The following is a 17593-nucleotide window of genomic DNA, read 5'->3' on the forward strand; positions in this document are numbered from 1 at the left end:
GGCTACCGGTGGTCATTACCTAGAGACAGTAATCAGTAGAGCCAAGAACTGGGGAGGGCACCAGAACCCTGATAACATGCTCTGAGCCTCTGGATCCCATCATGCATGGAGCAAGAACTGCCCTAAACCTCCCAATTACTGAACCATTCAGTCCCCTTTCCTCGTGACTGGTTTCTCTCTATTTGAGGGTCTTCACTGACACACAGCTAAATCCTGTCCTGTGGTCAGGCACTGCTGAGTGTTCTGTTAGCATGAGTTCAGCCAACAGTAAGGGACACCTGCTTTGTGCTGGGTACTGGGGATGCTGGGCCCGTAAAGACATGGGTTTTGCCCTGGAGGAACTCACAGTTTCTCGGAGGAGACAGATATGTCAGCAAATGGTAAGTGGTCAGATAAACATAAGCTAATGGGAGGTACTATTAAGAACCCAGAAACCGAGCACTCACCCTAGCCTAGGGCTTCAAACAAGGCTTCTTGGAAGTGACTCCTGTGCTGAGTCTTGAAGAATCACTCAGTGGAAAGAGGGGAGGGTGTGTATTCGGACAGAGACATGAGTAAAAATCTGGCAGGGTGAAGTACCATGATGTGTGCAGAGAAACACAAACCCTTTTTCTAGAAGAGTTCAGTAAAACTTTCTGTGTTGATGGAAATGTTTTATCTCTATGTTGTCCATTATGTAGTCTTTAGCACTTAAGCACTTGAAATGTGGATAGTGCAACTAAGAAGCTAAATTTTTAATTTGATTTCATCTTAATCAAAATTTAAAAGCGCTGCAGGCAACCACTGACTACCATCTTGGACAGCTCGGCAGCTCTGGTGAAGTGCAGGGCAGAAGCGGCAGGGACAGAGCAGGCTGGGAGAGCTCAGGGAAGGGCCGCAGACACCATTTGAAGGGTGCTGGACTTCAACTTATAGATGATGGGAAGTTTTTGGAGGGTTGCACACCGAAAAGTGACCAGGTCATCTCATTGGACCAGGGGCTGGGACAGAGCAGAGGAAGACTGGAGTCAGAAGGGCACTGCTGGAGCTCAAGGGAGGAGTTATGAGGGTCCAAGACATGACAAATACAGAAGGGCTGGTGGGGAGGGAGCTGATTCCTGAGGCTTGAAGAGTAGAGATCAGCAGGACCAAGTGGTCTTTTGGTTTTGGAGTGTGAAGTTGTGTCTCTTTCTTGGAAAGGTTTACAGGAAAGATGGATTCTTGGGTAGCTGGGCTCAAGACTGGGTGCTGCTCCCAGGCAGAGGGACTGGAGGTTGGGAGAGGATCCGGCAGCTGCTGCTGGAATCCAAGGCCCCACTTCCTTGCAAGGCCGGCTCTGTCAAGGTCAAAGGTGCAGGGGGAAGGAATATCTTGCTTGGCTGTTGTTTCTTATTAAACTGAAGGATCAGAGCAGCCTTGGAAACTACTGAGTCAGATTGTAAATATTGATACCAACTTCCACAGCACCAATTACAGGAGTGGGAAGGCTCCCAAAAAGATAGACAGGCAATTTAAAGAAAACACAGGAATTATTTAGTAAAGTCAAGTATCATTGAGAGTCAGAGACTCCCCCTGTCACTGGGCCTCTCCTGGGTCCAGTCAGTGGGGAACAGGCTTCCCTTAGGTTCAAGACAGGGTTATGGCCTGAATATCCGGGTGGGAATGGGGGTCCCCAAGTTTAGGCCTTTTTTACTGTTTAGTAATAACTGAGTGACTGAGCACGCACGCAACGCAATAAAGAGATTATCCTCTATCTGAGATGGGCAGCCAAGGTTCCCTCTATCTCTGGTTTCTTACAAGTCACTCACTTACTCATCACATATTTATTGCATAGCTACTACGCGTCAAACGCTCTGATAGAAGCTGGGACTACTGAGACAAAAGGCACAGATCTTGCCTTGAAGGAACTCTGTGGGAAGATAGTAACACAGTGGATAATATTCAGTGAGACACACTATGTATCAGGCACTCTGCCAGGTGCATTTTACATGGGCTTAATTTTTCTAAAACCCTACAAGACACGAACTGTCATAATCCTCAATTTATGAATGAGGAAACAGAAGCGCAGAGATCTGAAGTAACTTACCCAAGTATCTAGGACCCACTCACTGAAAACATTTCACCTGAATCCTGGAATAAGCAAACTTTACATGCATACATCTATATGTATATATATTTTTATTGAAGTGTAATTGACTTACAAATTTAGTTTCAGGTGCACGACATAGTGATTTGATATCTTGATACATTACAAAATGATCACCACTGGAATAAGGTAACTTCTTTTGAGAGACTGAACATACAAATGGAAAATAGACAGATCCTCTATAAAAATAGGACCCTTTCCCATAATCTACAGCATTCTGTCCAGGAAACCAATCCATCATCGACAGTACCCAGCTCAGGAAGCCAGCTTGTTATCTATAAGTCAGACTTGCAGGATGTCAGACCACCATCTGTCATAGCCACCAGCTCAGGAAGCCAAAAAATAACCCTGGTAACAACTGGTCTCAAGTAGCTAGGATTTGATTAATAACTGACAGTGCCCCTAGTTTTTGTCCCTGCTTTCAACTTGGGACCAACCAGAGGAAGCCAGTATGGGCCACTAACCAGTCACATAGGTCACCCAGTGTCTAGCCTCTTATCTTCAGCTTCCCCAGGCTGGCAGCCTCCAGTTGGGGCACATTTGAAGCCTGCACTTTTATAAAGCTTTGCCACTCCCCTGCCTGCCTTAGTGTCTCTGCCAACCACAAGTAACAGTGGCTAATTCTTGTTTATCGCCACACTAAGGGCCAGATAGAAAATATTTTTTGGCTCTTTGGGCCATTCAGTCTCTTACCAACTACTCAGTCCTATTGTTAAAGCATGAATCAACCATGGATATTATGAATGGGCACGGCTGTGTTCTGCTAACACCTTGTCCATAAGAGCAATGCCAGGGTCCAGCCTCAGCAGAGTCCAGGGATACCCTCAGGATGGATGACGTTGGTGAATGAATGAATGAAACGGGGTGACCAAACTTCGGTGAGTGAGGCCCGTAACTTTATTTTCAAAAAGAACTTTTATACCTTGACTTGTACATAGAGGGAAATGAAAGATGCAAAGTTGTACAGAGTCAGCCCAACATTACATCTGTCAGAGTCAGCCCAAACATTACATCTGTTTTGTCTTTATCAAAACCAGGATTTTTTCTGCATACCCTTCTCATAAACAATGTTGTGTACATTATCTTCTGGCCTTGGAGGCTTGTGGTCATTTTATAACCCTCTTTTGATAAAGGCTGCTCAACCAGAAAACTTATTTTCCCTTGAAGTGTTTTTTCTTTATATTTCCAATCTATGTCAGCCTCAGAAAGTGCTAAACAAAGTTACATTCTCACAGAGCAAAGGTGCAGTGAGTTACAACAAAGAAAGAACCAATTAGCTCAAAGGTCTGATATGGTTAATTCCAAGGCTATTTCTTGTTTTTCTTACATTCCAACTATGTTAACTAATGCACTCTCAGGTGCACAGTGGATAAGAGATATGGGAACTTAGCAGCAAGCATTGGCTCAACAGTGAAATCCTACACCAGCACTACTCTAATAGCTTTTAATTCTTTGAAAGGCTCTATATTTTTAGGCTTCCCATGCCTCTCACAGTTGGGAGGCTGTGAATAATCATATGTGTAGCTACAAGAGTCTAGATAAACCTGCCAAGCAAGCTAGAATGGCAACAGAGGGGGTTTGAATTGAAATATTCCTTTCATGTCCAGGAGACTTATTAGCTAGAGCCCTAAGTTGATTTTCTCCAGAGAAGGGTGGTCGGGGATTTCTCCTGTTAATGTCAGAGGAGTTGGTGAAAGACATAAAATAGTAAGACAGACAGATTCTGGTTTTAGGGTAGATGCTCGAGCAGGTCTCTTCTGCATGACCTTGTCATGGGTGGGATCAGCCCAGGGAGTCCCTCGAGTCCTGAAGCCTTGCTTATCAGGTCTCCTTCGCATGACCTTGTCATGGGTGGGATCTCCCATGCTGGCTCCCAGCAGAGCAACTTGTGAGCAGGACTCCAGTTGTGCCAGGGGGCTGATTCTGGACGCTTTAAGAGGCTAGATCAGGAGGATCAAGGGGTCTCTTGGTTTGGAGGGTGGAACTGCATCTTTTTCTTGGAAAGGTTACAAGAAAGATGGATTCTTGGATGGTGGGTCTTGGACAGGGTGCTGCTCCCGGGACTTTGTTTGCCAAACCGGGGTTTTAAGCCATGCTGCTCCTTTAGTTGGAGAAGGCAATGGCACCCCACTCCAGTACTCTTGCCTGGAGAATCCCAGGGACGGGGGAGCCCGGTGGGCTGCTGTCTATGGGGTCAAACAGAGTCAGACACAACTGAAGCAATGCAGCAGCAGCAGCAGCAGCAGCAGCAGCAGCTCCGTTAGTAAGAGTGTCACCGCAAACTCCAAGCTTCCAGAAAAAGCACTGACACTTAACTTTTGTAGAGGAGGGTTTCCTCTCTAAGGCACTTTCCCATCTAAAGTACATTCTAAGACCCGATTTTCAATGTGTGTGTGTGGGACAGGGGGGTCTTCCCACACTAACAAGCAATTCTTGAGACACCAGCTGTGTGTCCTACAATTCAACTCAGTCCTGATATTATCTACCTGGAGACGGCCTCAGATCCCGTAGGCTGAGGCTCAGTCCCGCAAGACTGCTCCCTCCACTCTTCACCCCCGCCCCCAGATTATTGCCTGTGTTTCTGACTGATGGGCTATAGGCTGGAGGGCCCAGTGACTCCCTCCTTGGACTTCAGTGTCAGTCACTAGCTCAGGTTGTTACCTGTACTTCTGACTGGCTTATCAGAGGTTCCCATGACCCTCTCCTTGATTTTCATTAATTTGCTAACTCAGACTTACATAACTCAGAGAAACGTTTTACTTACTAGATTACTGGTATATAATGAAGGACTATAGCTCAGGAACAGACAGATGGAAGATGTATAGGGCAAGACACAGGGAGAAGCTGTAGAGCCTCCGTGCCCTCTTTCCCCAAATCTCCACCTGCTCACCAGCCTGGAAGTCCTCCAAGTCCCATACAGTTGGGATTTTTATGGAGGTTTCATCACTTCAGAATAATCCATCAATAACTCCATTTTCAGCCTTTTTCTCTTTTCAAGAGGAAGCGGTGGCAGGGCTGAAAATCCCAAGCTTCTAATTATGGTTTGGTCCTTCCAGCCAGGAGCCTTGTAGGAGCGCACCCAGAGTCTCCTCTTTAGAATACAATTCACTGCTATCCTCCAGGAAATTACAAGGGTTTCAGGAGCTCTGTGTCAAGAACCAGGAACAGAGACCAACAGACATTTTCTATTATCTCACACCATCTGGTAGTTAATTTGGTCCTGCCAGATGACAAGCTCTTTGAAGTAAAAAACTATGTTTTATTCATTTTTCCATTCTCCCTACAGGGATTACCTGGTGCCAGGCAGGGCACACGGTAGATTCTCTGTAAATATTTGTTAGAATAAGTTGAACCGAATTAAATAATCACAATGATTTGGTAACACCAAGAGCTTAGAGGTTGTTATTCCCATTGTAAAGAAGACAAAGCAGAGGCTTAGAGAATCAAGTGACTGTGTTTATCTAGAGGTTTTTGCAGAGCAAGAATCTGGACCCTGGTTTTGAGCCCTGCTGCCTTTTGGGCAGGACAGACTCCTCCCTTGCTGGGCTCGTTCAAGAGCCCATGGAGGCAAGCTGCTGTTGATGTTCCTTTGTCTATTTGAATTCTGTGATTTTGTAATCGTCTAAGCACTGAACAAACCTTCCCCTTCTCCCTCCCGCTGCACTGAAGTGAAACCTTAGGGGAGTGAGTCTTTCTGTAAAAGCCAAGATGTTGAAGTGATGGGGTTTATCCCTTTAACCCTCAGACAGTTTTAAAAGGTTTGTATAGAAATCTCCCTGACAGGCTCTGCTCTCTTTCCTCCATCAGAAAGCCCCGAAGAGAATTTAGCTCTTTGTGTTAAAACATGGGCCATGATTACAGATACCAGTGGCTGGGCTGTGGGCTAATTCCAGATGCCCTCATGACATCAGGACATGCAAAGTGGCAAATAACCTGCACTTCTTTGAGGTTATTATTGTTTGTTTTAAATAGATGTTTCTGTCTTCCCTGCAACAGTTAGGTTGTCATCTATCACTTAGTGAAATTGAAGGAAGGTTTCTGCATGAAATAACATTCTTCTCTTCTTATAATTTGGTGTCTCTTTTTTCCTATGGGCCTGTTAACCAAGCTCAGTTAAAACTCAGCAAAGTAAGGACTTCCTGGTGGTCCAGTGCCTAAGACTCCACGCTCTCAATGAAGGGAGCCTGGGTCCGATTGCTGGTCAGGGAGCTAGATCCCATACGTCACAGCTAAGAGTCCACATGCTGCAACTAAGAGATCCTGCAGTGAGGACCAGAGATCCTGTGTGCCACAGCTAAGATCTGGTGGAGCCAAATAAATAAAAATAAGTATTAAAAAAACTCAGCAAGGAGAGAAAACTCTTCCTCTACTAGTTTAGGTCCAGTGATCAGGGGCTAACTGATAATAGAAGAGATCACTGGAGGAAAAATACACAAATTTGATTCATATGCATGTGGGAGCATTCAGATGAAATGGCTCACTGCACATCTAGAAACAGGACTTTCCATACCAGCTTAACAGGGGAAAGGGAAGGGGAGAAAGGGCTTGTATGGGAAGGACAAATGAGCCTTTTTTTAGGGAAGACAAAGTGACTTTCAGGGAAACAAATGGAAGGTATGAACGTTTGTGATAATGTTAGTTTATATAATTTCTCATCCAGTGATTGGTTTTCTGTTGGGAGCAAAGATTCCTGGAAGAAGGGATTTACGGCACCTTCACTTTCTAAGGTTTTACCTTGTAGTCAGATAAGGGAAACTCCAAAAGGCTTCTCTCTATACCTGCTGTGTCTCAAATGTCTTCAGTTTATTTCTTTATTAGTTATTTATTTTGGCTGTGCTGGGTCTTCACTGCTGTGTGCAGACTTTCTCTAGTGGAGGCTGCTCTTCACTGTGGTGCGTGGGCTTCTCACTGCGGGGGCCCCTCTTGTTGCAGAGCACACACTCTAGCTGCAGGGGCTGCAGTAGTTTCGGCACGTGGGCTTAGTTGCTCTGAGGCAAGTGGAATTTTCCCAAGCCAGGGATCAAACCCGCGTCCCCTGCATTGGCAGGTGGAGTCTCATCTACTGCACCACCAGGGAAGCCCCTAAAATGCTTTCAGTTTAAAATAACACTCAGGATTTCCCTGGTGGTTCAGTGGCTAAGACTTCGAGCTCCCAATGCAGGGGACCTGGTTTGATTCCCTGATCAGGGAGCTAGATCCCACATGCTGTAACTAAAACCTGCCACAGTCTAATTAATTAATTAAGAAATAATACTCATACCAACTCCAGGGACCTGAAAGGTCCTCACAAAGGGAAATGGGCTCTGAGTTAGGATCAAACAAATACATGAGCTTTAGTGACATGTATGATGATACTTGAGAGTCATTTTTAAAAATGTTTTGCTTCTTAGCTGAGCTCTGGGCAAGTGAGGTTGCCAGGAAGCTGAGTAAAGGAGAGGTGTTTGGACGGAGATAAGTGGTGGATCCAAATTCCAGAGTGCGAGAGTGGCCCTCTGAGATGCAGCTGTTTGGAGCTGGATAGGTGCTTGAAAAGTCCAGTGACGATGGAGGGACCCTGGGGGGTACAGTCCTGAAGGTGCTTCTCAGGGCTTCATTCTTAGGTTGAGGTTTCCCAGTGTCTGAGGTTTTCCAGACACTAATAATTCATTTATACTTTCTCTCACTGCTGCCCCCACTCCCCCGCCTCTCTTTCCATTTCTCAAACTCTCTTACTCTCAGAACTGTAAAGGTAGACTAACACAAAATTATAAAGGTACAAAGGATGTGGAGTATAAAGTCAGTCCTTCTCCTATCCCTAAGCTACACAACTGCCCCAGGAGTGACTAGTGTCCAGTTTCTAGGAGTCCATGTGCTTTTGTTTTTACACAAATGATAAAACAAAATACTGTTTGGTATCTTATTTTCATTTTCCCTTTAAACACTTTGAAACCAGTTCATATTGATACAGAAAGAACTTTCTTTTTCTTGTAATGGATACAATGGTATTTCATTGCATGGAAGTGCTATTGTTCATTTAACGATTCCTCCTATGATTGTAAATGGCATTAAAACAAATAGCCTGTGCATGTCCAGGTGCAGCAGTAAGAATAAATTCTTAGACGTGAAATTGCTGGCTAGAGGGTGTGAACGTGTTAAGACTGGGTAGCTGTGTTCTCGATTTAAAAGGGCAGTGTGAGGTGGACCTCCCTAGTGGTCTGGTAGCTAAGACTCTGCGCTCCCAATTCAGGGGGTCCAAAGTTTGATCCCTGGTCAGGGAACTAGATCCCACATGATGCGACTGAAGATCCCACAGGCTGCAACTAAGGCCCGATACAGACAAATAAATAAATACATAAGTAAATAAAACAATTTTTTTTAATTGCAGTATGAAGTACGCTGCTGAGGTGGGCACACAGAGCTCTGTATGAATACAGCCTCAGGAGAATGTATCTATTAGGTGGAGAAAATCTGCACAAAACTTTCGCTTCATGACAATTTGGATTACTATACAGTAGGTTTTCAATAAATGCGAGGAATTCACTGAAAAAAAGAGTACCAAAGAAATCCAGGTTTCGTGTCTGTAGGAGAAAGAGGTGTAGGCGTGCCTAGTCACTCAGTTATGTCCGACTCTTTGCGACCCTATAGACTATAGCCTGCCAGGCCCCACTGTCCATGGGATTTTCCAGGCAAAAATACTGCCATTTCCTCCTTCAGGAGATCTTCCTGACCCAGGGATTGAACCCATGTCTCCTGCACTGCCGGCAGATTCTTTACCACCAGGTCGCTGGAGAAGCCCAGGAGAGAGAGGAGTAGACCAGACCATCATCAATTGCAGATTCAGCAGGATCGAGACCTGCTGCTTCTAGCACTCTTACCTGTTCCGCTTGTCCCACAAGCCTTCCACTTTCTCCCTCTGCTCCCCTCCTGGCTGCACTTCCTTTCCCTCCCAGCTTAACTCCTGTGTGTTGGTAGTTGTCAGTGCCTCCAACTCCTATTATTTTTCCCATCCATGACACATGCTTTTGAACACCCCATAATGTGTACCCACTCCCTGCCCCTGCACTAGTTCACCAAGCAATGCTGGAGAAATTCTATCCTTGGGGCGATCAGAGATTCAAGTCTATCAGGCTCAGCTGGCACCATGGTCTGACGGTCCTACCTGTTTCTCAGCAGCTCTTCCTTCCACTGTCCTCCTCTTTTCTTGTCTCAGTGTCTACCACGCTGACCACAGCCAACTGGGCTCTAAGTGTCCCTCCTTTCTCATCTTCTTAAATACCTTGTTTCTTATCCCCTCTCTTGTATATTTTCAACTACTTCCTCTTTGTTCCTCTCTTTCTATAAAACTTATTTTATGTTCATTCTTTCTTCACAGTTCACAAACCAGGCATCTAGTACATGCTCAATAAATCCCTTTATAAAACCAAGTTTGTTCAAGTATAATTTACAAATAAAATGAACATTTTAAGTATCTAGCTCATTGAGGGATCTCCCTGGTTGGTCCAGTGGCTAAGACTCCCAATGCAGGGGGCCTGGGTTTGATCCCTGGCCAGGGAACTAGATCCCACATGTTGCAACTAAAGTTTCTGTATGCCACTATTAAAGATCTTGCACGCCACAAGGAAGATCAAAGATTCCACGTGCTGCAACTAAGACCTGGTGCAGCCAAATAAACAAATATAAAAGATAAGATATACAGCTCACTGAGTTTTGTCAAATGCATAATCCCATGCCATCACCACCTTAATGAAGGTATAGAAATTTCCCGTCAACCTAGAAAGTTATTCCCTGCCCCTTTGTGGTCTACCTATGACCACCCTTCTAGGTAATCACCCATTTGATTTCAATCATTGGCTTAGTTTTGCCTCTTCTGGAATTTCATAGAAATGGAATCATGCTGTCTGTACTCTTCTGTACAGTATACTGTTTCTGAGACTTCTCTGTTTCCTGAATTAACATTTTGTTCCTTTTCAATGTTGAGCAGTATTCCATTTTATGGATATACTACAATCTTTTAAATCTATTTACCTGTTGGAGGCTAACTGGTTGTTTCCAGATTTTGGCTAGTAGGAATAAGGTAGCCATGAACAATTGGACACAGGTCTGGATAAAAAGTTTCATTTATCTTGGGTAAATCTCTAGGAGTAGAAATATTAGATCATAGAGTAGGTATATATCCAACTTTAAAAGAAACTTCCAAACTGTTTACCAAATTGGTTTTATCATTTTACATTCCCATAAGCAGTTATGAGAATTCTGATTGCTTTATGTCTTTGCCAACAGTTACTGCCAGTCTTTTGAGTCATTCTAGTGACTATGAAACAGTATATGTCATTTAGTTTCAATTTGCATTTCTTTAATGACTAATGATGCAATTTACCTTTTCATGTGCTTATTGGCCATTTGTATATCTTTCTCTGTGAAGTGTCTGCTCAAGTCTTTTCACTATTCTTTTTATTGTGCTTTTTAATTGGTGTATGAATTTAATTGTGTTTTGAAATTGATGTGTGAATTTTTATATAATATATATACAAACTCTTTGCAGAATATGAGTTACAAATATAGACTGGGATCTAGACATATCCTAGCCCATGACTTGCCTGTTCATTTTCTTAATAGTGTCTTTTGATGAACAGGAGTTTTACATTTTGATTTCTCAGTCTTTATGGTTACTGCTTTCTGAGTCCAGTCTAAGAAATATTTGCTTAGCTTAAGATCATGAAGATTTTCTTCAATGCTTTCTTCTAGAAGCTTTGTTTCTTAACCTTTTGTTTAGGATCATAAACAATCTCATATGTTTACCCAGTTTTTTCAGTACAGTTTGTTGAAAATTTTCCTTTCCCTATTGAATTTCTTTGGATCCTTCATCAAAAAACCAGTTAGCTAATCCCCATCTTGATGTCTAATTCTACTTGGTTCTTTTTTATAGTTTCCATTTCTCTGCTAAGATTATCCATTTGTTTATTTACTGTGTTTGTCTCTTCCATTCCATCCTTGAATATATTCATAATAGCTGTTTTAAAGTTCTTGACTGTTGTGCTAGTTATCAGTTTATTGCCTCTCAGAGCTAAATCAACCTTTCATGATCTGCTCTCGATAATGGATCAGACCCTTTAATCCCTATTGTTGCAATTACAATGTTAATGTTTGCCAATAGAGGAAGCTGGGGGTACTTTGTAGGAGAAAGTTTTACCCTGGTTCCAGTGTTCCTGTCTTTGTTCGTTTGCTCTTGTTATATGTCTTAACCACTGGATTGCAAAGGAAATCCCTAAGGAGCTGCATTTTAGTTTGGGTTTTATTTCCAGCACCTGGCCCTGTCCTTGGCATCTGTAAAAGTAGTGAACTGGATTTCATTCCACAGGGTGACTCCTAGGAAGACCAGGCCAAAGACACTTCCCCAAGGGGTCACCAGCAAAGAAGGCTCTCCCTGACCTTTAATCTTTGCCTCTTCCTGGTGCAACTGGCAGGTTAACCTCTTCAGAGGCAGCCGAGACCTCCCTCTTATCTCCTGCATCCTCCAAGTCAGCATGGAAATGAGGTCTCAGAAGACCGTTCTCCCAGGGGCCACAGCCGCGATGTATGGCCCTCAGTTGGCTCTTCCCCAGGTCTCTCCCTTAAGGAACCTCCCTAGGAACTCTGCACAGTCCTCTCAGGCATCGTATCCTCTCGGCATCGTGTCCTGCTGCTGCCAGCATCACTTCCCAGGAGGAGAAGGCAGTTCATTTTCTCCCTGAATTCCAGTTCCTGGCACAGATAAACCCCTGGGAAGCATTTACTGAAACTTTCCAGGCTTTTCTCAGCATGAACACTTTACACTTCGGCAGTAAACTAGACTGCCAGAGTAAGGAAAAGGAGCTGTCAGTGCCACACTGCTGCATGCTGCCAAGGAGTCAGGGCGGGAGGTGGTGGGGCAGGTTGAGGTTTCCCATCTCGCCCAACCCAAGCAGAAACTAGGTCCCTCACCTGAGCATGCCGCCGTTCCCCACAGGCGAGCAGTATTCCTGCTCACTGGTCTACCTTCGGGAGCCCTAAAAGGTCATCCTGGATTTCTGCTTTGTCATTTTAGTTCACGTCTCCGCTTCTGTCCCAGTCATTCACTATGAGGACCCCAACTCTGAGACCTGCCCCACGTCCAACCCCCACAATTTACAAAAGGGGAAATAGGATCAAGGAGAAAAGGATCACGGCTCAAGGTCACAGCCTGCAGGTCTGGTGGGAACACACTTAGGAATCCTGACTCAGAACAGGGGGCTTTGTCCCATCCACTGATCTCAACCAGAAAGAAATGGTCTACTTGTCACTGCTGAGGGCTTATGCTGAGGGCTCTTTCCTGCGTCCTGGATGATGTGACTGGCTAACACATAAACCTCCCTGTACTCCAGGTTTCATTTGAAGTGCTGTACATACATTCATTTAAAAAATTAACTCAGCACTGGGACTTCCTTGGTGGTCCAGTGGCTAAGGCTCTGCGCTCCCAATACAGGGAGCCTGGGTTAAATCCCTGGTTGGGGGAACTAGATCCCTCATGCCACAGCTAAAGATTTTTTTTCATGCCACAATGAAGATGGAAGATCCTGTGTGCCACAAAACCCACAGCAGCCAAATAAGTAATAAAAATGAAATAAACATCAAAAAAAATTGGAAAAACTCAGCACCCTATGAAATATATTTTCTATTTTATAGATGAAGAAACTGAGGACCAGAGAGATTAAGTAATCTGTCCAGGGTCACACAGTAACAGAGATGAGATTCAAAGCCAGGCAACGTGGCTCCGAAAGCCATGTTTTTAACTTCTGGGTCATCCTTTCCTCTCAGAATAACAAACTATTATTGGGTGAAGACAGCCCAGACAGTATTTTCTTAGGCCCAGACATGCCTGTCCTAGAAAGGTGAGAACTTCAATGGGAATCTTCCTCCCCAAAGAGGCAAGCAGGACAGTGCTCTTAACAGACACTAAGAACAGCTCTCAACTCAAAGCGCCCAGCGCTTGTGTCACAGTATGAGACATAACGGCATTTGATGGAAGACTTCCAGGCAGACAATGGTCTTTTTGGATCCATTACTTTGCATTTGCATCAGATTGGGTCACCTCCCATCTCAGGGCTCCCCAAGACTTTGAACACTTTTTCAGTAATCCTTACAGAAAGACACCTTCTTCTGAGAAATGCAGTATGGTTACACAGTGCAATGGATCTGTTGGGAAACACCAGAATTATCAGTGGAGAAGATATTCAATTATGCAAGGGCTACTTTGAAGCACTTTGCAATGGCTAGATAGTAAAACTCCTAGAACCGGTTCTTATCTCTGTAACAGAGTGTTCCTTTAGTGCAATAAGGACACAGAAAACCCACCATTCATGCAGGACACATCCTGAAGTTCTTAAAAGAGAAGGAACCTGAAGATGCCTTCTGTGTTGTGAGAGTAAGTGGTCGATCTTTATCCAAGAGGCTCTTAGCGTTTTGTCTTTGGACAGGCCTCTTTGACAGCTGGTATGGGCAAGCTGTGCCAGGTATGGCAGTGATTTTATATCGCTGTGAAGGCAAAGTGAAGAAGCTGCAGAAAATACTTTCCAAGGGGCTTTTTGGTTTTTGATAACTATTACCCTCCTGGAGTGATGTTTTGCTGCTACAATCCTGTAAGACTTTAACCCATGAGATTGGACACATATTTAGACTTCAACCTGCCTAATGCAAGGCTCCAGCCACTTGGAAGAAGCTGCCCAGAGACCCCTCCACCTTTGCCCTGTTTATGCAGGTTGCAGAGTGCTACTCTTCGGTATTATAGAAAGACACACAGTGGGCTGATGATGAATCCACCAACATACCTGGGATTACTCTGAAATACAGTCATGAGGATGTGAATTTGCTGGGAATTCCCTGACTGTTCAGTGGTTAGGACTCTGTGCTTTCACTGCTGAGGGCCCAAGTTCAATCCCTGGTCAAGGAACTAAGATCCTGCAAGCGGCACAGTGTGGGGGGAAAAAAAGAAAGTGAATTTGCCAAAACCAGTGGAAGCATTTAAAGAATGGAAAGAATATTCTTGTGATAACCTATAGTGGAAAAGAATCTGAAATACAATCATATATATATATATAGCTGAATACTTTGCTGTACACCTGTAACACAACAGTGTAAATCAACTATATTTCAGTAAACAAAAAAAGGAATGGAAAAAGTGAATAATAAAATGCCTTGCTATTCTCCAAAAATAGAAACCTTCAATTAGGAGTAATTAAAACAAATACTTGCATATTAAAAAAAAAAGATTTATGTGCAATATTTCATTTAATCCTCATCACAGCTCTATGAAGAAGAACATACTCTTTTTTTAAAATTTATTTTAATTGGAGGCTAATTACTTTACAATATTGTGGTGGTTTTGCCATATATTCACCTGAATCATGGGTGTACATGTGTTCTCCATCCTGACCCTCCCTCCCACCTCCCTCCCCATCCCATCCCTCAGAGTCATCCCAGTGCACCAGCCCTGAGCACCCTGTCTTATGTATCGACCTGGACTGGCGAGCTATTTCACATATGATAATATACAGAACATACTCTTATTGAATCTATTTTGTAAGCCTCTCTGAGGCTTTGAGAAGCTGGGTAAACTGATGAAGGTCACTTAGCTGATGGAGTTAGCAATGAAGGGGACTGGAATATGCCACCGAAAACACACCACTTTCACATAAGGATCACTTCGTGCTAAAGACAATTACAAAACAGCAAATGAAAAAAAAAAGCCATTTTCCCTTCCCCACCTGGCTGAGAGCATGATATTAATTTTTGTTTGTAAAGGTGTCTCCCTCCTCAATGCCAGGAAAGAGAAAGAAAACTCTTGGACTCTTAATCACCAAAGACAACTCTAGACTCTTAGCAGGACAGGGATGGCATTAAGAGGAATCTCTGAAACAAACCTTACCAAACCTTACCTTCATCTGCTATTAGCTTTCTCCCATATATTTACCTTCCCACAATTTGCCACCCTGAAAAGCCTAAACTCCTTTTCTTTTGTCTAATCACTTCTCTACAAATTTATTGTTCTTTATTAAGATGTGATATAAGGGGCTTCTCTTGTGGTCCGCTGGTTAAGAATCTGCCAGCCAGTGCAGGGGACACGGGTTTGATCTCTGGTCCAGGAAGATCCCATATGTCATGGAGCGACTAAGTCTGTGCATCATAAGTATGGAGCCCAAGGGCCCTAGAGCCCATGTTCCACAACAAGAGAATCAACTTTGTTTTTCTCTTGTTAAATTTTCTTTTGTCAGTTTGATTTCCAGGGCTCTAGCTACAGAACCTAGGAGGGTAGAGAAAAAATTATTTCCCTCTCCTACAGGACTTAACCCAGGTCCTCCCTTATCCTTTAACTCATCTCTTGATTACTTATAATAGCTAATACAAGTGTTATGTGAATAGTTGCTGGCATGCAGCGAATTCAAGTTTTGCTTTTTAGAAATTTCTGAAATTATCTTTCCTCGAATATTTTTGATTCCAGTTGGTTGAATCCGTGGATGTGGAACCCACAAAGACAGAGGGCCAACTGTATGTAACAGGCCCCTTTCCTTTCTCCTGAGCAAAAGAAATAATAATGATAATATTACAAGAAAACTGCAGGTCCATGAATGGGCATTGAGAATGGCTGTTGGGTCCTTTCCTTTGCTGCTACAGGAAACCACCAGAGGGGAAAAACACCAGTCTGTTTCTGGGAACTGTGATGGTTTTATGGTTTCTGGACATACTGAGGCCTAGGCAGTGGCCACAACAGTTCCTCAGGTAAGAGGAGACAGAAGGGAGTTGCTACAGAAAACGGAATGACCCCGGACTAATAATGTCTAAGTGATCATGCTAGTTGTACCCATATGTCTTACACTTTCAGCAGCAGCAGATCTGTCCACAGCTCCACTTCTCAAAGCAGGGGAACGGGTCCCAGGCCTGAGAAACTCCTGTTAGGATCCTGCCCAAACACTCCAGAATTCAATGACTGCTCTTTGTACCCAGGGAGTGCTTCAGAGAGACTGAGATTCTCTGAAGTAGGTATATTACTAAAACTAGATGATGACTATAGCATCATAATTTCCTTTCTACTTTTACCTAAAATTATACCTGGGTCCTGCTGGGGAAGAAAATGGGCTACAAAAGGCAGTCAAAAACATCTTCACGATAACCAATCTTCTAAAGGCACATATATTTACAGAAATTTTGTAATTCCTGTAAAAAATTCTAATTATTTTGATTTCACTACAGAGCAGCTGGGATTTGCTGCAACAACCTACAAGTCCAGAGGAAGCAACAAGGAACAAACGGAGACACCAACACAAAATGGATGTTCCCTGCTCCCAATCTCAAAGTAGAGGACTGTTCCCAGACACTCAGAACTCATTTCCTGGCTCACTGCAGAGGCTTTCAGCATGCAGGAGTCAGAGGTGAATCACCCCTGATGACATGAGGGGGTGGGAGTGGTATTTGGCAAGAGGACAGAAGCTGGAGTCCAAAAGAGGCTGCAAACAGGAATTAGAATTTTTACTAAGCCAGGAAAATGGAAGGGAGGAAGGCAGGAAAATGAACCAGGAAAGGGACTTAATACCCTAAGGAGTTCTTAATGCTGCCCTGGGGCGGAGTCACCTGCCTGCCTTTCCTGCTTCCTCTCTCCCTACTGAATTTTAAGGTCTAACGACTAAATGATTTATAATCCTGTCCCACACCAAGATGAGCCTTGTCTCCTTGTTTTGCTCACACAGTTGCCACCCCCTGGAATGCCTTCCTTTTCCCACATCTCTTTAGCTGGCTGACGCCCACCTACTCCACAAGACACAGCACAGGTGGTCCTTCTTTCAGGAAATCTTCCTGTCCCAAGCCCATCTTTTGTCTCTCCACAGTATTACACAAGCACAGATCACTCACTAAATTGCCCACCTTGGATTACAGTTGTCTGTCAGCGGTCATACCTATGGATAGATGAGTGCTCAAGCAGCCCTAAGTGTTCTTATCTTTGTATCCCAGTGCCCGGCACATGTTAGGCACTAAATATAAGCTGGGTGCATTAGCACTGATAGACAGAGAAGGAATGATATGGACAAAAACACGGTGGCAGCAACTACTTTCCCAGATGAAATGGAGCAGAGTTAGCAGCAGCCACAACTCTGGACCAGGGTGAGAGGGTCCGGCCTGGTGCACCTGCTGTGGTTGCTCTTCTAAACAAAAGCTACAACGTCACCAAAGCTGGTGGCTCAGTAGTAAAGAATCCACCTGCCAACTCAGGAGATACAGGAGACAAGGGTTCGATCCCTGGGTTGGGAAGATCCCCTGGAGGAGGAAATGCCTACCCACTCCAGTATCCTTGCCGGGACAATCCCATGGACAAAGGAGCCTGGTAGGCTACAGTCCATAGGGTCGCAGAGAGTTGGACCCCACTGAATGACAGAGCACGCAGGTGCACCGAACAATAACAATGTAATAAAAGCCCCTTTCTCTTCTTACATCCTCAAGCGAATA

The 17593-nt window shown here is 44.0% G+C and overlaps 1 pseudogene; it reads left to right on the plus strand.

The window, feature by feature from the left end:
- The first annotated feature begins 320 nt into the window (after nucleotides 1–320).
- LOC138436266 (archaemetzincin-2-like) lies at nucleotides 321–13906 on the plus strand (annotated as a pseudogene).
- The last annotated feature ends 3687 nt before the right edge of the window (nucleotides 13907–17593 follow it).

Source organism: Ovis canadensis, chromosome 3 (assembly GCF_042477335.2).
Source record: "Ovis canadensis isolate MfBH-ARS-UI-01 breed Bighorn chromosome 3, ARS-UI_OviCan_v2, whole genome shotgun sequence".
In the NCBI taxonomy this organism is placed as follows: Eukaryota; Metazoa; Chordata; class Mammalia; order Artiodactyla; family Bovidae; genus Ovis; species Ovis canadensis.